This window comes from Gorilla gorilla, chromosome 9 (genome assembly GCF_029281585.2).
Source record: "Gorilla gorilla gorilla isolate KB3781 chromosome 9, NHGRI_mGorGor1-v2.1_pri, whole genome shotgun sequence".
In the NCBI taxonomy this organism is placed as follows: Eukaryota; Metazoa; Chordata; class Mammalia; order Primates; family Hominidae; genus Gorilla; species Gorilla gorilla.
The window spans coordinates 93,682,751-93,705,786 of record NC_073233.2 but is presented as its reverse complement, the minus strand read 5'-3'; the positions used below and the strand labels follow the sequence as shown (position 1 = coordinate 93,705,786).

At 40.4% G+C, this 23,036-nt stretch overlaps 1 protein-coding gene across 46 annotated transcripts in view; it reads left to right on the top strand.

Moving 5' to 3' along the window:
- Positions 1–23,036, top strand: part of SYTL2 (synaptotagmin like 2) — a 158,391-nt gene that overhangs the window by 48,366 nt on the left and 86,989 nt on the right. For 5 of the 46 annotated variants that reach the window (XM_055355616.2, XM_063710739.1, XM_055355614.2 and 2 more), the window contains one exon: positions 15,622–15,721. The exons of the other annotated variants lie outside the window; for them this stretch is intronic. The gene's annotated coding sequence lies outside the window, so the exon portion shown is untranslated. The remainder of the gene's footprint in view (positions 1–15,621; positions 15,722–23,036) is intronic. 46 annotated transcript variants of the gene reach the window in all.

Here is a 23,036-nt window from a genome sequence, read left to right as displayed (position 1 = left end):
TGACACAGCCAATAAGAAGAACAACAGAGATTTGAATCCAGGCAGTTTGACTCCAGAGCCCATGCCTTGGATCTTTGGAAGATAATCTGATATAATTGTACGCTATCTGTACCCTACTTGTATTCTGCTCTACTGTTCATGAAATTACGTATGGAGCTGCAAACTGAGTTCTAGATGCAGAATGAGGGTACATAGCTTGCGATAGTGTTTTGACTACACAGGATAACCCTTGAAAATGGGCTTGTTGCAGAAATTTAGAAAATTTTGTTACACAGAGATAGTAATAATTAATAAAGTTTAAGTATTTCAGGAAATATTAGCAGGTGACACCAGACTACAAAGTGATGAGTCAGCAACTTAGTATACTATTTAAGAATCAACACTACCTGGAATGTAGTAACTGAAGTGTTGTGTTTAGGAAGTTGAATACAGGTAAATCACATAATTTATAGTCCTTTACTTAGAAAAGCAAAAATAGTATCTTTCTTTTCCATTCCTTTTAGGGATGCTACAAATAACAACAACATAATAAACAGAATGTCTGTTATCTATCTAGTGCATACTCTGTGTCAGTCCCTTTGCTATGTCCTTGTTCCTCTAATTGGCAGGACTACTCTCTAAAGTAGGTGATAATTATCCACTTTACTGATGAGGAAATGGAAGCACAGAGAAGTCCTTTGGCCAAGGTCACAGAGGTGGTAAATGGCCAAACAAACAATTGATCCCAGGTTACTTTGACTGGAAAACCTGTACTCTTTTCACAACCCAGTATTGCCTCTTTTGGGGGAGTTCTCTAAAGGAAAGATGTTATATTCATGCTTACTGAATCCTGTGTTAAGACATATGTTTGTCACTAGTCTTGAAACAGATTATAAATATTCAAAACTAGGACTGTTCCAGAAAACCTAGGATATTTCTGTTACCATAGAGATGTAATGATGGGCTTGACATAATCTTCCAGGAAAAACAACTGGGTTCTCCCAGCGCTCCATGGCCTAAGGAGTCAGCCACTTATTCCTGCAGTTATGAAGCAGCACCACCCAGGACTAGAGCAACTGAAATACTATGGAGAACTGGCAAGAAGACCCTAATTACAGTTTATTTTGGGGCATCACAACTTGATAAGTGAGAGGGAATATACTGAAGAACTTGAGTAGAAATGAAGTTGATTTTCATGTTGTACATGATATGAGGATTTTATAAAGATAAAGAATTTTTATATGAGTTGTCCTAGCAGGACCACTTAGATATGACACATTTTTACAGTGTTATAATATGCATTCTTGAACCTTTTTGTAATAGTATCATACTACCTTTCTGCAAATGTATTCACTGTGTTCTTGCCAGATTCCTAGCAACACCTTGCCATCTGATGGTTATAGCAGATGATTTTGAGGTGCAATCATAGGTGGAAGGTCAGAAGCCAGAGTTATGAAGCATAGTGGCCAACAAGGTGATGGGAGAGGGGTCATGGTTAAGAAGATGTTTCCGGCTAGTGTCCATGTTTCCCATAGAGGCCACTTTGTAGTGGAAATAAACTTGGCTTTGGAATAAGATGAGCTTGAATTTAAACATGAATGCACTTACTAGTTGTGTTATAAAGCAACTAATTTAACTGTGGTTAGCAGCTTTTGAGTTTCTTTGGGGTAGGACTCTCAACTTCCTTTTCTGAAAAAATTGCATTCATTTTCTCACAAGATGGGGTAATGAATATATTAAAGCCTCGGACTTTGTGTCTTGCAAAGAGTCACTATTCAATAAATGTCAGTTCTATTCATTTTCCTTTTCTTCCTTTCCTTTCTCTCTTCCCTTCTCTTTCTTTCCTCTCTTTCCTTCTCTTTCCTTCCCTTCCTCTTGGCTATTGAAGGTGACAATGGTGAAGTAGTACTTACAGTACAGTGTGGTAAGTGTTCTAGTTAGAAATGCATACAGCTTATTGTGAGATTGCTGAGAGAGCAACTGCCAGGGAAAGTAGGAAGGTGACAGATAAGCTAGACCTATGGCTGAGTAGGAGTTTGCTAGGTTAAGAAGAGACTGAGGGCCGGGTGCATTGGCTCATGCCTGTAATCCTAGCACTTTGGGAGGCTGGGCCTGGTGGTGGGCACCTGTAATTCCAGCTACTTGGGAGGCTGAGGCAGGAGAATTGCTTGAACCTGGGAGGCAGAGGTTGCAGTGAGCTGAGATCATGCCACTGCACTCCAGCCTGGGCGACAGAGCAAGGCTCCGGCTCAAAAAAAAAAAAAAAGAAAAGAAAAAGAAGAAAAGAGAGTGTGGTGGGGAGGAAACGTTGAAGGATGTTTCAAGTTCAAAGCCATGGAGGCAGGGAGAGAAGGGATACCAAGAGAATGGGGAGGCCGGGCATGGTGGCCCCTGCCTGTAATCCCAGCACTTTGGGAGCCTGAGGCGTGCGGATCACAAGGTCATGAGTTCAAGACCAGCCTGGCTAACATAGTAAAACCCCATCTCTACTAAAAATACAAAAACTTAGCCGGGCATGGTGGTGGGTGCCTGTAATCCCAGCTACTCTGGAGGCTGAGGCAGGCGTATCGCTTGAACCTGGGAGGTGGAGTTTGCAGTGAGCCGAGATCGTGCCATTGCACTCCAGTGACAGTGTAAGACTCCATCTGGAAAAAAAAAAAAAAAAAGAACGGGGAAGAGACTACTGAGTTGGCACACAGGACAGGTAAATTATGGTTGGTGGCGCTGCTAATGTAGTGGAGTTTCACCAAAGACCAAAGGTGAAATGAGGCTACAATCTGACCCTTTATCTTGGAGGCTGCCCTTTATCTTTGAAGTTTCTCAATATTGTAAGTGAGATAATGAAATTTCTCTTTAGGATAATAACACTGCTCACAGTATGAAAGATGGGTTTGGGGTTGATTGGCATACTTGTTTGCACTTGTGTGTACAGAGGAGATAACATATATTAAAGCTTTTTTGGTAAAAGGTAATGGTACTTGTAGAGATGGTGCTGCTATTCAAGACTTCTATAGGAGAGTACATAATGTGTTGGAAAATGGTGACTCCATATGCTAATTTATGGGCTGGATCACATTGGAGCCAAATTGTTCCAAAAATATAAATATGTCTTACCTTGAGTTAAGCATGTTTACCACTTTTCAATAAAGGACCAGGTGTGTTTCTGGCAAAATGATTGAAGCTTGAATCCAGAAAAAAAAAAGTTTAAGGCCCCTTTTTGTATTTCCAGAATTGAGTTTAAGATTCTAGGGATAGTTGATACCTAATGCATGCTAAATTTGGTTAGTGCTTTGTAGAATTTCTTGTGCTTGGCATGCACTATTGTGGTTAGCAGCTGCTGAGTTTCTTAGAGGGAGGAGCAGAGAGGCTCAGACTGCAAAACTATCATCTATGGGAAATGGCAAGAAGCTAGGTGGCCCTTCTCCCTAAGCAGTCAGGATCAGACCCAGGTACACACAGATGTGTGTTTCTGTGTTTCTAGGCCTGTGTTTATGTTTTCCGGATAGTTGCCTGCTTTATCTATGCCAGAGGGAAAACCCGACATTACCTGGGTTCCTTGGGGAAAGCCACTGGGGAGATTAGCCTTGGTTACTAGAGGTGCCTCAATATGAAGACAGTCACCTGCATCTCCACTTGAACTATTAATAATGTGTGGCCAGGAGCCAAGGGTGTGGAGGAGACGTGGCTCTACCGGTCAGATTCTGCAGGGGACAGATGTGACCCTATTGTGGAACTGAGCACAGGTATTTGCTTGGTGTGTGAGGAAGTGAGGAGGGAGTGGATGTGTTCGTTTTTTTCCTTCTCTGGCATACTTTTTCCAAATCCACTCTCTGAGCAGCCAGGAACTAAAAGCAAGTCTTGGGCTGACATTCAGTGCATAGGGAGTAAGTTGTACCTTTTAAATTCCTGGGGGCCAGGCATAGTGGCTCATTCCTGTAATCTCAGCAGTTTGGGAGGCTGAGGTGGGAGGATTGCTTGAACCCAGGAGTTAGAGACCAGCCTGAGCAACATAGCAAGACCCCATCTCTACAAAAAAATAGAAAAAAATTAGCAGGGCATGTTGGTGCACACCTGTAGTCCCAGCTGCTCAGGAGACTGAGGTGGGAGGATCACTTGAGCCTGGGATATCAAGGGTGCAGTGAGCCATGATTGTGCTGCTGAACTCCAGCCTGGGTGGCAGAAACCCAGGAAACTCTTGGAGACATCCTACATTGGGCTTTTGGAATACTAGACCTTTGAACCTGGACTCTTTCATGTGCCAATCCCCAAGCCCTTTCACTGTGTTAGTCAAGTCTCAGTCTAGTCCTTTGATAGATTCTGGTTTGGTCTCTTTACTTTGAGACCAAAGCACCAAAACTGATGAACTGTGTGTGGGAATGGTTAGGTCCTTGAGGGTGTGTTTGTGTGCATCACTACCTGTAGATGCAGTGACCAAGGGTGTGAGCTTAGTTTAATACTTAAGTATAGTATGATTGATCTTTACGGAAAATCTCTTGCTCTTCTCTTTAAACTATTATTAAACAGTGAACATTTGTTGACAAAAGGGGCAGCATGCTGTAGTGGGAAGAATATCAGATTTAGAGGCAAGAGTTAATTTATTTGATAGATACTCACTGAGTGTTTTCTATGTTTGTGTGCCAAATTGTTTTAGGCTCAGGGTCCAGTGGGGAAAATAGATATCTGTAATTACCACTCAGTGTGATGTTCATAGTCAGATGTGAGCACAGAGGAAGGAGGTGGGGTGGTAAGAGGGAAGGGAGATCAAGTGCCAAGGTAGGGCTTCCTGGAAGAGGTGGCATTTGAGAGGCGATCTGGGTGAATAGGAATCAGAAGGTCAAAAGGCTGGGAAATAGCATGGCGAGCATGGTTTCATATTCAAGGTAAGGCTGGCAGGAGCTGAGGCCAGTGAAGTAGGTAGTGGGCTGATCATGAAGAGTGTTGTGCATGTTATTAAGGAGATTGGATGCTTTTTATGGACTTTTAGTCCCTTTTGTTGAGCTCTTCCTAACCCTGTTTCTAACTCTGAAATCCTAGCTGTTCTTAAAACTGCAGCTCTATGCTAATTCTTCCTGAAATCTTCCTGGTTCATCACGGCAGGAAGTTTTCTTTCCCTCCTCTAACTGGTTTAGTGTTTGGCTTATACCTCTTTTATGGCCATCATCACATACCACTGTGTGTTATCATTCTTTATGTCCTCATCTTATCTTCCCTTTTGTTCCAAAAGTTCTTAGAGCGCTGGGACTAAAGGGACTTACTATTTCCTTAATGCCCAAAGCCCAGAAGGCTGAGATAGTACAAGTGTGTTAAATGAATATATTTTGAAGTGCTAAGTTATGTTCCCTGTCTTTTTAAGGTTTTTAGTACATTGATGGGCTTTAAGAATTTAGTGGTCAATGGGCAGTTATCAATTAATTAGATATTTGGCTTTTTATTCTCATGTGTGCAGAAAAGAATTAACATAGTGGGTGTGAAACTGCCTGTCCATAGAAAGGCCTGCTTGCAAGTTGGCCTTTGGCTGGCATTAGGGAACTTGGATTTCAGGAGGATTCCCACAAATCTAAATGATCAAGTAGCTCACTGTGCCTAAACTGTTTGTGCAAGCAATATGGTTTATGCCGAGCACCTGCTTTTCTTCTGGGAGTCTGGAATTTGGGTACATGCCAGGGAAGGGGTGCCTACATGACTTGTCCCCATTAAAAACTCTGGGCACTGAATCTCTAATGAACGGTCTGGTTGGTAACATTTCAGATGCATTGTAACAACTTGTGTGTCCAGTGTGACTCCTCTTGGAGAAGACCCGTGGGAGCTCCCACCCAGTTTTATCCAGACTTCGCCCCACGCACCTTTTTCCATTGTTAAGTTTGCTTTGTATCTTTTCACCGTAATAAGTCATAGCTGTGAATATGACTGTATGTTGTCCTGTTGAGTTATCCTAGTGAATCATCAAACCTGGGACTGGACTTGGAGATCCCTTCAACACACCATGAAATGCCACATATGTGAAGCCAATTGTTTTTTATTTTTGGTTTGTTTTTGGCCAAGACTCTGAAGATATTAAAGACTCTGAGAAGTTATTGGTCTTTATATAAGAGAAGGGCCCATTTCTCAAGACGCTATGTATTTAGGCATGTGAAGAAGGTGCTTAAGAAAGTTTCACGGGTTTTTTTTTTGTCATTCCGTAAACCAAATCACATTTCACCTTTTAGAAATAAGTGTCAAGCTTTAAAATTTCTAACTTTGAGAGTGTCAGAAGCTGTGATGATCCGTTTGTTTGAAAATGAACAGGGAATGGGAGGGCTGACAAAAAAACTGAACTTGAGATCAGCGGGTATAGGCTGGGTGCAGTGGCTCACGCCTGTAATCCCAGCACTTTGGGAAGCTGAGGCAGGTGGATCACTTGAGGTCAGGAGTTCGAAACCAGTCTGGCCAGCATGGTGAAACCCCATCTCTATTGAAAATGCAAAAAAATAAGAAAAATAGCTGGCATAGTGGTGTGCACCTGTAATCCCAGCTACTCGGGAGGCTGAGGCAGGAGAATCTCTTGAACCTGGGAGGTAAAGCTTGCAGTGAGCCGACATTGCACCACTGCACTCCAGCCTGGGTGACAGAGTGAGACTCCTTCTCAAGCAGCAGCAGCAACAACAACAACAACAACAACAACAACAACAACAAAAACTTTCTGGTCTTGAGATCAGTGGGTATAGACTAAGGTGTGGTATGAGATAGATGAGTGGCCAGGTGGGGTATGGCCAGCTGGGGAAGCTGTGTATAAACACAGACTTCTTAAGATTTTATTAGATTACATAGGCTGTAGCTGACAAAAGGGACAATAATAACAAAGACTAATGTTTTCTTTTTCTTTTTCTTTTCTTTTTTGAGGAGGAGTCTCGCTCTGTCGCCCAGGCTGGAGTACAGTGGCTGATCTCAGCTCACTGCAATGTCTGCCTCCTAGGTTCAAATGATTCTTGTGCCTCAGCTTCCCAAGTAACTGGGATTACAGATGCCTGCCACCAAGCCCAGCTAATTTTTGTATTTTCAGTAGAGACGGGGTTTCACCATGTTGGCCAGGCTGGTCTCGAATTCCTGACCTCAAGGGATCCTCCCACCTCAGCCTTCCAAAGTGCTGGGATTACAGGTGTGAGCCACTGCTCCTGGCCAAAAAAGACTAACATTTTCTAATATAACATTTGTATAGAACTTTACAGTTTTCAAAATGTTTTCACATACAATATCATTTAATGCTAAAATAATCCTATAAGGTAGGAAGTATTATTAGTTTCCACAGCTAGGGAAACTATAATTCAGAAGAACTGAATAGCTTGCCCAGAGTAATATGGTCGGTTTGAGCTGCACACCTGTAGTCCTAGCTCTTCAGCCTTGACCTCCTGGGCTCGAGCAATCCTCCTGCCTCAGCCTTCTGAGTAGCTAGGACTACAGGTGCATGCCACTGCACCTGGATCATTTAAAAATTTTTTTTATAGAGATGGGGTATTGCTATGTTGCCCAGGCTGCTCTTGAATGCCTGGGCCCTAGCGATCCTCCGGCCTTGGCCTCCTAAGGTGCTGGGATTGCAGGCATGAGCCCAAATTCAATCCTTTTGATTTTAAACCTAGATCCTGGGAAATATAAGAACTATAAAGTCTCTTAGCTTCCTGATATATTTAAGTTTATTTAAAAGTATATATCAGTCAAGTCTCAGACCTGACAGATATTACTGAGTGAATGAAAAGAAGTTGAGGCAAATTGCCTACTTTCACTCCGTGCCATCCTGTGTATAGATTGTGGGGAAACAGTTGATCTTTCTTTTTAGAAGCTGCATTTGGGATTTGGATAGAAAGAGACTAGAACAGAGGAGCTGGGAGGATGTGGGCTCCAGTTCCAAAGCTCATGGTACTCTGCAGGAGAAAGTTGAAGCCTTCTTGATTGCCCACTGTAAGATCTGGGTGACAAAGAGCTATTGGAGAAGGTTTGGTTGCATTTTTCATAAAATCTCAGGTACTGTCAGAGTCCTAAAAATATCACTTATCAGAATTAGACTCTTAGAAAAATGAGGGGCAATATTTGCCTCGGATTCACTTTCATTATTTCTCTAAATCAGGGGAGGAGTTCTTGGGACATTTTTCCTGCCCCAAAATAAGAGTTGGTCAGAGCATATATCGTGTTAAGTTTCCATGGTGTGTCAGATATCAGCTGGGTGTTTAACGTGAATCATCCTTTTAATTCTTACAAAGATCTTCAGAGGTAGAAATTTGATGCCATATAACCTAGATAAGAAAAATTAGACTTGGAGAAGTTAAATATTTGCCCAGAGTCTCACAGCTTTTAAGTGGTAGCCCTGGAATTCAAGCTCAAGCCCGACTCCCAAGTCAGTGCTCTTTTTCTTCCCTGTGCTGCCTGAACACAATGATGCAACTTCATAAAATAATAATCATTAGATCAGTTCTTATGTAAGTGGTTAAATCTAACCTGAGCCTCAGTGAATGTTAAGGCTCTTCTATGAAGAAGTTTAAGCTTCTGGTGCCTACTCAGAGTTTTTACAGCAGGAGATTCCCCTGGTGATGATGGCTTATGTGTATGCTCTGTGCTTGTGTGTCACCTTTCCTGAGTCCTTTGGGATTCCCAGAGTGGCAGCCTTCCCAGCACTATTTGCAGTTTGGTAGATATGAGGGAAGGGGAGTGGTGGCCTGCTCTGTCAGTTTGCTGATTTCAGAGCCAGCTCACCTGAAGTCATCCTTTCTTGCAGATATTTGGCAAAAACTCATCTGGGAATAATCTGCTTTATCAAATTTAGAAAGTAGGTGAAAATTTTTATATTGTAGAAATATAAGGAAGAAGATAGAAATAGATGGTTTGGAGTGGCTTTTACTATTCTTGTTAGTTTCATCCTGGAAAATGTTTCCTATGTAACTTTTTCTTTTTTTAACATAAGCAGCACATTATAGTAAAAAACAAAAAACACGGCCTTGGGCTCTAGAAAATACAGTGAAAGTGCTGATCATGAACAAATAAATTCAGCACCTGGTACACTGCCTGGCACAGACTAGGGATACAATTAACATTTGTTAAATGAGTGCAACTCAGGCTACTGGGTGTAAGTATCTGGCCTCTTCTGCTGCCCAAATCACAGAGCAGCCCAGACCCCAGTTCACATTAGTGTGCTCTGGCTGAGAGGGTTCAGTTTTTTTTAGATCTGATGGTGAGCCTGGAGCCAGGCCATCATCATTTCAGAAAATAAAACGCAAGCATTATTCCTTGGGGGGATGTGACTTTATTTGGGGGGCTGAAAATAAACTTAGCAGTGGTGGTAGTAATAATAACAGCTAATACTTATATTAGCTAATATAAGTATTACAGCTAATACAAGGTTCACTATGGACTCATGCTAGACTAAGTCTTTTATACATACAAGTGCATGTAATCCTTATAACACAATTTTAAGTAGATATTTTACCAGTGAGGAAGCTAAGTAACTTGCCCAAGGCCATACAGTGGGCAATAATTCTGAAATGTAAATGTGGAGACCAAAGTACAGCCACTTAACCTCTCCTTAGTGATATTGTAAAGGAATGGGAAGCAGGCATTTTGAAAGACCATCTCTTTATTGTTTTTTCTTGGTTTTCTTTATTAGAAAAAAATGATGAATGGATCTACTTTCCATGAATTCCTGGAGCAATTCCTGGAAATTCTGCTTTTCTTTTACTTCTGTGTAAACCTCAAATGAACTTTTGTTTTCAGAAAGAAATGCAAATTCAAATTCATGTTTGAGACTTACTTCCTGTACTTCCCCAGCAATATAATGATTTTTTTTCCTCTCTTCAAATACCAGACAAATAGCAGAAATCAAGCCCAAGCAAGTAGAAAAGTCTTGATAAATGCAAGTTTCCTCACCAAGGGATAATTCGTGGAGAGATGTGATGCCCATTTGAGAATCTGGATTCTTTTGAGTTTGGTGATATGAAAGTCTCTTTTGTGACCTTGAGAAAGTGGGAGGTTTTGTTATTTGTTCTGTTGTCCTTTAAAATTTAAAACTGGCTGGGCGTGGTGGCTCGTGACTGTAATCCCAGCACTTTGGGAAGCTGAGGTGTGAGGATCACTTGAGGCCTGAGGTTTGAGACACCCTGGAAACATAGGGAGAACCTGTCTCTAGAAAAAAAATTTAAAAATTAGCTGGATGTAGTGGCGTGTGCCTCTAGTCTCAGCTACTTGGGAGGCTGAGGCAGGAGGATTGCTTAAACCCAGGAGTTTGAAGTTACAGTGAGCCATAACTGTGCTGTTGCACTTCAGCCTGGGTGACAGAAAGAGGCCCTGTCTCTAAAAAAAAGAAAAAAAAATTTAAATCTGGCCAGGCAAGGTGGCTTATGCCTGTAATCCTGGCACTTTGGGAGGCTGAGGTGGGAGAGTTGCTTGAGCCCAGGAGTTCAAGACCAGCCTGGGCAGCATAGTGAGACCCTGTCTCTACAAGAAAAAAAAACTGAATCTGCTCTTTTGAATCTTTGGAGGATGGGGATTGAGGGATTGTGTGCTCTTTTCTCTAATGAATTGCATAACAGCATTAAAGATGGCAAAGCATTAACTTCTTTTTTTGACTTATTTTTCATACCACATAGTTATGTTTAATTAAATATTTTCCAGGGTTCATATCTGTATGAGGGATGATATGACTAAAACAATGTGGAAATGCAATTGCTTGCCAAATTATAGCTACAGATTCTCCAACCTTTTTTGGGTAATAGGATTTTTCATTTGTGCAGAACTAAATAATGTGACAGCTGTGAGATTTTAACCATGGATATGCCTATTTCTTTGTCTGTTGAAACAATTTCCATGACAGGAAGTGTTGAGAGCATGTCCTTCATTTTTAAGGACAGGTTATAAAATATTGGTTATGAGATATCTCAAATTAAATTTCATGGATGTTATCAGAGTTTGAGGTGGCTGAAACTTTTCTCCCTGTCTGCCTCTTTGAGAAATTTTTAAATTCAAAGTCCCTGAACAGGAAAAAGAAAACTGTTCATCTTTAAAACATAAAATATTATGATAACAGTTCTCAAATTATTTCCTTCCTTAAAGGTATTTGTATTTTGAAATAAAGAAGACATGATAAAAGCTCTGAAACTATGCACACCATCACTGGCCGTCAGAGAAATGCAAATCAAAACCACAGTGAGATACCATCTCACACCAGTTAGAATGGCAATCATTAAAAAGTCAGGAAACAACAGGTGCTGGAGAGGATGTGGAGAAATAGGAACACTTATACACTGTTGGTGGGACTGTAAACTATTTCAACCATTGTGGAAGTCAGTGTGGCGATTCCTCAGGGATCTAGAACTAGAAATACCATTTGACCCAGCCATCCCATTACTGGGTATATACCCAAAGGACTATAAATCATGCTGCTATAAAGACACATGCACACGTATGTTTATTGCGGCACTATTCACAATAGCAAAGACTTGGAACCAACCCAAATGCCCATCAATGATAGACTGGATTAAGAAAATGTGGCACATATACACCATGGAATACTATGCAGCCATAAAAAATGATGAGTTCATGTCCTTTGTAGGGACATGGATGAAGTTGGAAATCATCATTCTCAGTAAACTATCGCAAGAACAAAAACCCAAACACCGCATATTCTCACTCATAGGTGGGAATTGAACAATGAGAACACATGGACACAGGAAGGGGATCATCACACTCTGGGGACTGTTGTGGGGTGGGGGGACGGGGGAGGGATAGCTTTAGGAGATCTACCTAATGCTAAATGACAAGTTAATGGGTGCAGCACACCAGCATGGCACATGTATACGTATGTAACTAACCTGCACATTGTGCACATGTACCCTAAATCTTAAAGTATAATAATAATAAAATTAAAAAAAAAAGCTCTGAAACTAAGAATCTTAGGTGGGGGTGGTATTTATTAATCATTTGCTTCTGTGATTTCTTTTGTGGAATTATTTTTACTTACTGGTTTATTGTTTCCAAGGAGTGCTTGTTTGAAGAAGAAAAAATAACTTTCTGCAACTTCAGAGTGACACATTTCATAGGTCCCCCATTCAGAGATGGTTTTCATTAAATGGGCTAGAAAGTTAATCTACAAGTTAAGAGAGAAATGAACATCCTTGACTTAAAACATAGAAAAGCCAAGTGACATTTGGCTTGCAATTGCCTCCACTGCCCTGTCAGATAGTCTATTCTTAACTACCCCATTAGGGTGGGTTTGAGAGAACTCTATTGGCAGAGCCCCAGGCCACCCCTAATTTGAAGATCACCACCCACTAGAGGCTGGGTTGGTGTCATGGTTTCCCAAGTAAGTCATGTCCTCTTTAGTGATTCAAAGCCTGACCTCCTACAGAGCAATAGGCTTTCCCTGGAGCAGACTATACCCCTCATCTAACCATTTTTTTTTGTCTAACTTCCTGTGACTCTTACTGGGTACATCCCCAAATTTTGTATGTAGTAATAATCTGTTCTATACAATTCGCCAGTTATATATTTTCTATAGGTTCAGTTTTCTCAGCTAGATGGTCAGCTCATCAAGGTTATTAATCCCTTTCTCTTGCAACTTTTGTAATCCTATCGCAGCTGCTGGTAGAATTCCCAGGAAATGAGATTGGGAGTTATGTGCCTTTCTCAGTTACAAGATGTTGAGAAAGCAAGCAGCTCTTTGCTGCATGTATTCCCTTCCTTATGGCTCCAAGTTTAGACATATGACTCCACATGAGTTATTCCAAACATCTTGCTAACCACATGACTCCATCTGGGCCATTGACTTATGTTAGAAGAGAGGGAGTCAAAAGAGTCTTCGGGTACGTATTTGAAGAGCTATTGCAGGCACATTGGAAAACAACTGTTTGCTGTGTTCACAATGGATAGTACAAAAGGGAACAGATGGCAGTTAGATGGTAAAAACTTAGATGATAAGGAACTGGTTGACCTTTAGAACAGGAAAGATGTTTAGAGTTCATCATCCCAATCCTCATTATATGGATGAGATACTGAGGCTGAGGCTGGTTGAATGTTAAGTCCAGGCTCACAAAGCTAGTGAGTCACATAGCTAGGTATTGAATTGGTGTCTTTGAACTTGCTGTTTAATGTTTTTCTGTATCTCTCTACTCCCAATCCTTAATCATTGCAAACAAAGATTGTGGCTAGTTGCTAAGGTGCTGTACCCAGCAAAGCTGAGTGAGGGCTCTTTCTTTGTGGAATTTTGTATATTTTTAAGTTAAAAGTCTAAATCAGTGTCTTTCTGGGAGGTACAAGTAAAGTAAGATATTTTCTGTGAGCCAGAATATTTACTAAGGTTTTTTCTTTTTTTCTTTTTTTTTTTTTTTGAGGCAGACTCTAGCTCTGCTGCCCAGGCTGGAGTGCAGTGGCTTGATCTTGGCTTATTGCAACCTCCGTCTCTGGGGTTCAAGCAATTTTCCTGCCTCTGCCTCCCAAGTAGCTGGGATTACAGGTGTGCACCACCATGCCCGGCTAATTTTTTTGTATTTTTAGTAGAAACGAGGTTTCACTCTGTTGGTCAAGCTGGTCTCAAACTCCTGACCCCAGGTGATCTACCTGCCTCAGCCTCCCAAAATGTTGGGATTACAGACATGAGCCACCACGCCCAGCCTACTGATATTTCTTTTTTATTGGAAGATACACATTTGTTCACATGAACATTTCTTCTGCTGCATTTCATCTCTTCACATTAAAGTGGTTTCCAGGTCCTATGTTTATCTCTTCTGCTGTGGAATTGTGATCTGGGAGGACCTGCCAGCACCATAGGGCACATCCCAGTTATCCTGAACAGACAAGCGAGAATCTTCAAGTTTGTTCTTTATTTCTAACATGTAGAATCCCTGGAATCATGGGAAGCTACTGGGAGCCTGTCTTTGAAATACAGGTGAACCTGGAATGGGAGAGAAGGCACAGTGTTGGGCACACTGTAGGTACTTAATAAATAATTGTTGAACAAATAAATTATACTTCTCCTCACCTCTTCTCTTATAATTATGGAGCTGGGGAACCTAAAGACAAATCCAGTCTAACTTTTATAGTTATGCTTTATATTATGCAGTAAAGCAAGTGAAGTCTAGAAATGTTAAGTGACTTGTTAAAATTCATACAGCTAGTCAGGGGTTGTGCTTGGGATAGGCTTAGGTCATTCTGTCTCTTGATATTATATTAGGTTGAACCAAATGAAATTGCTATTTCTGTAGGTCAAAACAGTTGTATACAGGTTGAGCATCTCTAATCTGAAATCCAAAATGTTCCAAAACCTAAACATTTTGAGCCCTGACATGACCCTACAAGTGGAAAATTCCACACCTGGCATCTTCACTTTCTGATGATTCAGCGTACACAAACTTTGTTCTATGCACAAAAGTATTAAAAATATTATAAAAAATTACCTTCAGGCTATGTGTATAAGGTGTATATGAGACAAATGAATCTGTGTTTAGTCTTGGGTCTCATCCCCAAGATATCTTATATATATGCAAATATTCCAAAATCTGAAAAAAATCCAAAAATCCCAAACACTTCTGATCCCAAGCATTTTGGATAAGGGATACTCAACCGGTATTGGCAATTTAATACTGGTTCACCCTAATATGTTTTGAAGGATCTATACTGTATACGTTCTTATTTCAATAATAGAAATCATAACTTTGGCCTTCTCTCCAAACCAAGCAAGCATATAATATTACAGCTTAATGTAGAGATCCACATTTGTTCGGAATCAGTTGATCCTGGGTTTACATCCCTTGTTCTTTCTAAGCTGAAGTTTCCTCATCAATAAAATAGGAATAATATTATGTGCATCACTCATAAGATTGTTTAAAAGATTAGTTGAGATGATTCTTTGAAGGGCTTAGTATAGTACCTGGCACATAGTAAGTACCTAATAAGTATATGCTATTGTTAATTGTATCAAAAAGGAAGAGAATAAAACTGATAAGGCTTTCAAAATGTATAATTTGGCCAGGGGCGGTGGCTGACACATGTAATCCCAACGCTTTGGGAGGCCAAGGTGAGAGGCTTGCTTGAGCCCAGGAGTTCAAAACCAGCCTGTGCAACATAGGGAGACTTTGTCTCCATAAAAAAAAAATTATATATATATATATTATATATAATATATTATATATATATTATATATAATATATTATATATTATATATATAATATAATATATATTATATATATAATATAATATATTATATATATTATATATATAATATAATATATATAATATATTATATAATTATATATATATACACACACATCATATAAATAAATAAATATATATATATACACACACACACACACACACACACACACACACACACACACATACATCAGCCAGGTATGGTGGTGTGTGCCTGTAGTCCCAGCTACTCAGGAGGCTGAGATGGGAGAATTGCTTGAGCCCAGGAGGTTGAGGCTGCAGTGAGCTAGGATTGTGCCTGGGCAACAGAGTGAGACCCTATCTCAAAATGATAAATAAATATATAAATAAATAAAATGTGTAATTTTTCTGGAAAGAACATTCATCTTTTTGAGGTTTGCAAGATATGCCAAACCTTTGTTGTCTAACAGGGACATATCTTTATATTATCTCTATTTCATATTCTTCTGCTTGTTATAGGGAACATGTGTGGAATGATATTCTATTTTTGAGACCTTTGCTTTGACACACGTGCTGCGTGCCACACAAGATTATTATGATAGAAGTAAAGCAACCAAATGTGAGTATGCAGAATGAGACCATGAGCTCTATAAAGGGAGGGGACCTTCTGTGTCTCAGTCATGGATGATTCCTTCTCATTGCCTTTCTTTCTTTCTTTTTTTATAATTATAATTTTACTTGTAACGCATATTGTCAAAAATCTCATCCTAGAGGCCTTCTACAGATAATTAAGGTCAGAGCAGCTGTTGACAAAGAGGAAGGGAAAAGGAATGTTAGCTATTTTACTATGATGTAATGGATGCCCTAGAAACCTGGATGAAATAAGGGTCTCTGGAACCAAGAAGGTACATTTCCACACTCGTTATTAAAGGTGATGTGATTACTTTGGCAAGTTTCCAGACTTTTGCATGGTGTCTTTTTCACAACTTGTGTATATTTCACAGCTTCACAACATATTTATAAGCAATTGGTTCAACTAATAGAAAACATGCTATTTACTTCCCTTATCTTTGGGATCTGACACTAACTCTGCGACTTACTGTTTCTGTACCCCATTTTCTTACCTAAAAGGAGGTTAATAATATGACTCATCTCACAAACTTGTTGCGAAGACTGAATAAGATAAAGCGTGCAAAGTCTTAAGAAGAAGACATGGCATTTAGTAACTAATCAAAAATGTCACCTCTCTCAGTATCATTATTACCTTAGAAAAAGTCCTTCTCATTTTCATCAGAGGCCAGGCACATAGTTAGGGTTCAAAATGCAGTTGACAAACTGACTGAATTAGCATAGTCTTTAAAAACTGGATCCTGGAACCATATCCCCTGTTTGTCCTTCCCTGCCTCATGGGTAAGCAAATATCTCCAATGCCTGGGCTCAGGAGACACCCATGTGTAAAGTATTTCTCAGATAACTACTCATGACCCAGTGACACATCAAGAGCAAATATATTTTCAGACAGCTGCACACTTGGAGGAAAAGTTACCACCCTTGGGTAAGAACAGACTAGGGCATTCCCAGCCCTGAGAAGGAAGCAGTAGATATTTCCTGAGTACAAGTAGCTTTCACAGCAGAGAAAATAAACAGAGGCCCCTTCTCCTTCCTTTCCATACCTCTAGCCCACCATTCTTAGAGGCCAGTAGACTTTTCAGTTGTCTTCCTCCATTATCTAGGCTGCCTTGGGTATGAATATACTAAATACCATAAAAATACAGAAAAAAAAAAAAAAGGAAAAGAAAAAAAAAACAGAAAAAAGAAATAAACCACTGGGGAGGAGACCAAGCCCAGGACAAGTTGCTTTCTGAAGTGATGTAGTGGGAGAGGACTTGCGGTACAGTCCTAACAGCTACCCACAAATGCCCTTGTCATCTTCCACTTGAACTTGTCTCTTCCCATTTACTCCATCCTCTATCTACATTTACTTTGTCCACACTACTTTGCCACTGGAAATGTAAGCAAAGTTTGATCTTTAGAGGAAGATGCTACATGAATACAACACTGGTTATTTATTTATAAAAAACCATAAACTTACTAAGAAATGGCTGCCATTTTGAGCTATGAGGTGAGAACTAGTTCCTGGAAGTATCTATGGAAGGGTGAAAACATTTAGTGATCATCTAGTGAGGTTGACATTGAGCAAGGCCTTTTATGAACACCATGTCTCCTTCACATAGCAGCCTTGCAGAAATAAATATTATCCCCCATTTTACAAATGGGAAATCGCAGGTTCAGAGAAATAAGCTGGCACAAGAACACACAAGAAATAATTAGGGCAGATCTCTAAACAAAGCTATGTATGCACTTGCTACTACAGCAGGCTCAGATCCTCTCCCGAGGCCTGTGAGGCAGGTGGGCACAGCTATTGCTGACCTTTTGAAGTTGAGAAAATTGGAGCAAAAACATTGTGAATTTTCAGCTTATCTGGTTCTACTATGATGAGAAAGTTCATCCATCCATTCATTTGCTTATCCATTTATTAAAAGCGCTTTTATTCAGGCTCTACTCTGGGTTGAGCATTGTGCTAGGCACTGAGAGGGTATCAAACAGGTATAAAACATGGGCTCTCATGGTAAGTAAGAATGCTTACTTCATGACCTTTTATCCCAGATATGGAGATAAGAGTCCTGAAATATTTGTTTTTAATATAAGAGCAAAATTTAGGGTGTGTGAAAAACAATTGGTGCATTGGGAGTTTAAAGGAAGTTAGAGATGCCTCTAAACTCCCCATAGAGAGCTCTGTGGAGGTGGTTAAGTTTTATGTGTTGATGCCCCCTCTCTCGACCTGCCATGCACACACATACACACACTCTCAAACTGGTAGTGCTGATGGTAGCAGAGGAGAGGTCGCTTCAGAATGTTTTTAAATTAATCTTTTTATTTTGAGATAATTGTAGATCACATGAGGCTGTAAGAAATAGTGCAGAGATCCGTGTACCGTTTACCCAGTTTCCCCTATGGTAACATTTTGTACAACTATAGTATAGTATCACAACTCAGATATTGGCATAGATTTTTTCCAGTTTACTAATGTGTGTGTGCACATGGGCCTGTGTGTATTAAGTTGTATACAATTTTATCACATGTGTCAACCATCACTGGCCAGATACTGACCAGTTACACCACCACAGATTCTTTCCATTTGTTCTTTGATAATCACACCCACCTCCCTACAGCCTCCACAGCCCCCATCCCTAACCCCTATCAACCACTAATCTGTTCTTCATTTCTATAATTTTTCCATTTCAAGAGTGTCATATAAACAGAACCATGCAGTAGTGGCCTTTTAGGATTGGCCTTTTTACATTTAGCACAATTCCCTTGAGATTCATCCAAGTTGTGTCTGTCAAGAGTTTTTCCTTTTTGTTGCTTAGTAGTATCCCACGGTATGGATGTACCAGCGTTTGTTTAACCATTCACCTGTTGAAGAGCACTGGGGTTATTTCTAATTTTTGGCTATTACAAATAAAGCTGGAATGAACAGGACTTTTTTAAACATAGTATTATGTAACATAGTCAGGTCTAACCTTAGGCAGAGCGTGAAGTGGAAGTCACTGTCATTCCTTCCTTGGGAATATTTTATTCTTTCATTTAGCACTCATTCAACAGATATTTTTTGAGCTAGGCATTGTGCTACTTACATCCTACTGAGAAATAGATGAGTGAAAATCTGTTGACTCTCAGGCTTCATACATCTTAATATGTAGCTTCTTTGGAGGAAAACAGCCAGTCCAGACCATGAGCCTCATTTAAGCTCCTGTGGACTCTGATTGACCTTCAGAGTTAAAACTTGGGGAGTATACCTTCTTTAATTCTCCTGAGCCAACTCATATTTTCTGTAAGATTTCATGATGATTCAAATTCTCATTAAAAATCTTAAAAATTAGTGTTTTGAATTATTTAAAAACAGAAATGGAAGAAGTTTCTGCAACAATTGTTTTAAGATCTGTTTTTCTTTTTATAAAACTGTTAGACAAGGATTTTTACTTTTAGGAAGATAGTAAACACTTTCTGAATAATAGTTAAGGGAAAAGGCAAAATCCCACTTTTCCTTCTGTTTTCCATACCTGAAGGGAGTTCATTTCTGGCTGTCCTGGGTCCAGCTGTGTTGCTTGCTTGAGCTCATCCTGAAACTCTGTCCTATCCATTTTGGTATTTAGTTAATGTCTTTTCATTTTAGTTTTGTTTAGAATTACAAAAACCTTTATCCTGAGGTGAAAGACTGAATTCCACAGAGGGGACCTCATTGGTGTTTTGCCTTCCAGCTCTTAGCTGGGCACTCAAGTCCTTTTCACTCAGCGACCATACATGGTTGTGGTTTCCATGTGGAATGGGTGTGGCATTTCTCTTGGCTCAAATTTCCCCTTTCTCACCTCCCACTTCTCCCTCTCTACCTTGAAGCCTCTTCTGATTGGTTTAATGAGAAATAATACCCAAATAAGAAGATACCGCATTAAATACATGCAAGTGCTGATGTGTTGCTGCCGGCAGCCACAGGCTGTGGTGTGAGTAACTAGTGATTCCGAGGATGAAAGAAATCAGTTTATAAATCTCAATGATAGGAACATTTTTTTTTCTTTACCCCTTACCAGCTCTGTGGAATTGTGGAAAGAAATTGAAGACCAGGATTCAAGATGATGTATTTTTTGTATAATTCTTTGTGTGTGTGTGAATGTTAAAGGCTGGCAATTTCCTATGCTTCTAATGTGCATAAATTTAATAAAACGAACATGTAATAAAGTTAAGCTGCATGATGATATCATTTATTTCCCTTGTATCTCAGCCTAAATAGTAGTGGCATTTGAAAGCCATTATGTTAGAGAATAATATAATTATGGACCCTGAATTTGAAGTAAAGCAATTCAGCCTTACTATTCTCCTTGATCTCCTTTGATGTTTACTTCTACTTGTTTTTCTTCTTCTCTTCTATCTAAGATGGAGGGAAAAAAACCAGTAAGACAGAGAATATCATATCTTTAGATGGGATTTTTTTTCTTTACATCTCTGTTATTTTACTTATTCTTTTTTGCAAGACATTAATGAGGTTTACCATAATTTTTTTTTTCTATTTTGGTGGCTTTGGTTTCCTAATGGGAGAATACAGCAGAAGGAATTTGAGGCATTAGTGGTTCATAGCCTAGAAAGCTCTGTTTTCAAATCATTGCATTGCACCATCTCTGTCATTAAATATTGCAAAGCATAGTCTCAACTGAATTCACTGAATGTCTTTCCTGGGGAAATGCTGCTTTTCTCCTCTGTCAGGGTCTCGAGAAAGGTGAGGGTTCTGCCAGGTTTAAGAAAGATGAATTTCCAGTTACCTTGTGAAGGTTGATTTCAGGACTCTGTTCTGGGTCATACTAGGAAGCCTGCCATGGGCACATGGCACGTGGTTGTTGTGGCCGAGTAATGCCCATCAGATAAATAAAGACCTCCTCTTCCTGGGCTGCCTGGGGAAGTCCAGTCTGAGGAAATCTGTGGCCATAATCTGAGCCAGAGATCAGAAAATGAGCCAGGCCACAGAGTGTGCAGGGATCATAGAGAAAGGAGCAAGAAGAGCCAAGGACTGAAAAATGTACAACCCAAGCCACCTGGAGAATGATTCTGTGCTTTGTGACACTTCTGTCCAAGAAGGCAGCATGGGGTGGAAGCGCAGAGCATGGACACTGGAGTTGGACAATCTGGCTGGAGTTGTGCTGCCATTACTAGCAGTTAACTGAGTAATGAGCAGTTACTTGGCCTCTCTAAACCTGTTTTCTTAACTGTAGAATGCTTACTTCATGTTGCTGTGAGAAATTAATGAGTTAATATACGTAAGGTACTTAAAACCGTGCCTAGAATATTCTGTTATGTAAGACTTTGATAGTCTTATTGTTTTTATTAACTAATATTAACTATTTTTGCCTAGTTTGCTATATACCATCAAGAACAAGGGTGTTAGGATATATGAAGAACCAGAGTTCTATATATAAAAATCAAAGTGTTTTATATGGTTTGGCTATGTCCCCACCGAAATATCATCTTGAATTGTAGTTCCCATAATCCCCACCTGTTGTGGGAGGGACTTGGTGGGAAGTAATTGAATCATGGGGATGGTTACCTCTATGCTGCTATTCTAGTGATAGTGAGTGAGTTCTCACGAGATCTGATGGCTTTATAAGGGGCTTTCCCCCTTTTGCTTGGCACTTCTCCTTGCTGCCACCATGTAAAGAAGGACATGTTTGCTTCCCCTTCTGTCATGATCGTAAGTTTCCTGAGGCCTCCCCAGCCACATGGAACTGTGAGTCCATTAAACCTTTTTCCTTTATAAGTTACCCAGTCTCGGGTATGTCTTTATTAGCAGCATAAGAATGGACTAATACAGTGATTTGGTACTGGGAGTGTGTTGCTGCTGTAAAGATATCCAAAAATGTGGAAGTGGCTTTGGAACTGTGTAACAGGCAGAGGTTGGAACAGTTTGGAGGGCTCTGAAGAAGAAAGGAAAATGTGAGAAAGTTTGGAACTTCCTAGAGACTTGTTGAATGGTTTTGACCAAAATGCTGATATTGATGTGGACAACGAAGTCCAGATTGAGGTGGTCTCAGATGGAGATGAAGAACTTGTTTGGAACTGGAGCAAAGCTCATTATGCTTTGGTAAAGAGACTGGTGGCATTTTGCCCCTGTCTTAGAGATTTGAACTAGAGAGAGATGAAACTTTGAACTTGAGAGAGATGATTAGGATATCTGTAAGAAGAAATTTCTAAGCAGTAAAGTGTTCAAGATGTGACCTGAATGCTGTTAAAAGCATTCAGTTTTATGTATTCACAAAGATATGGTTTGGAATTGGAACTTACGTTTAAAAAAGAAGCAGAGCATAAAAGTTTGGAGAATTTGCAGCCTGACTGTCTGACAGAAAAGAAAAACCCATTTTCTGGAGAGAAATTCAAGCTGGCTGCATACATTTGCATAAGTAATGAGGAACCAAATGTTAATCAGCAAGACAATGGGGAAAATGTCTCCAGGGCATGTCAGAGACCTTCACAGCAGCCCCCCCACCCATCACAGGTCTGGAGGCCTAGGAAGGAAAAATGGTTTCCTGGGCTGGGTCCAGGGCCCCTCTGCTGTGTGCAGCCTCTAGGACTTGCTGGTGCCCTCCATCCCAGCCACTCCAGCCATGGCTTAAAGAGACCAAGGTACAGCTCAAGTTGTTACTTCAAAGGGTGTAAGCCCCAAGCCTTGGCAGCTTCCACATGGTTTTGAGCCTACCAGTGCACAGAAGTCAAGAACTGACGTTTGGGAACGTCCACCTAGATTTCAGAGGATGTATGGAAATGCCTGATGTCTAGACAGAAGTTTTCTGCAGGGGTGGGACCCTCATGGAGAACCTCTGCTAGGGCAGTGCAGAAGGGAAATGTGGGGTTGGAGACCCCACACCCAGTCCCCACTGGGGCACTGCCTAGTGGAGCTGTGAGAAGAGGGCTACTATCCTCCAGACCCCAGAATGGTAGATCCACCAACACTTGCACTGTGTGCCCGGAAAAGCTGTAGATACTCAATGCCAGCCTGTGAAAACAGTTGGGAGGGGGTGCTGTATCCTACAAAGCCACAGGGGTGGAGTTGCACAAGGCTGTGCAACCTTTTGCATCAGCATGACCTAGATATGAGACATGGAGATCTCAAAGGAGATCATTTTGGATCTTTAAGATTTGACTGCCCTACCGGATTTTGGACTTGCCTGGGGCCTGTTGCCCCTTCATTTCTGCCAACTTTTCCCATTTAGAATGGGTGTATTTACCCAATGCCTGTAACCCCATTGTATCCAGGAAGTGATTAACTTCCTTTTGATTTTACAGGCTCATAAGTGTAAGGGATTTGGTTTGTCTCAGATGAGACTTTGAAC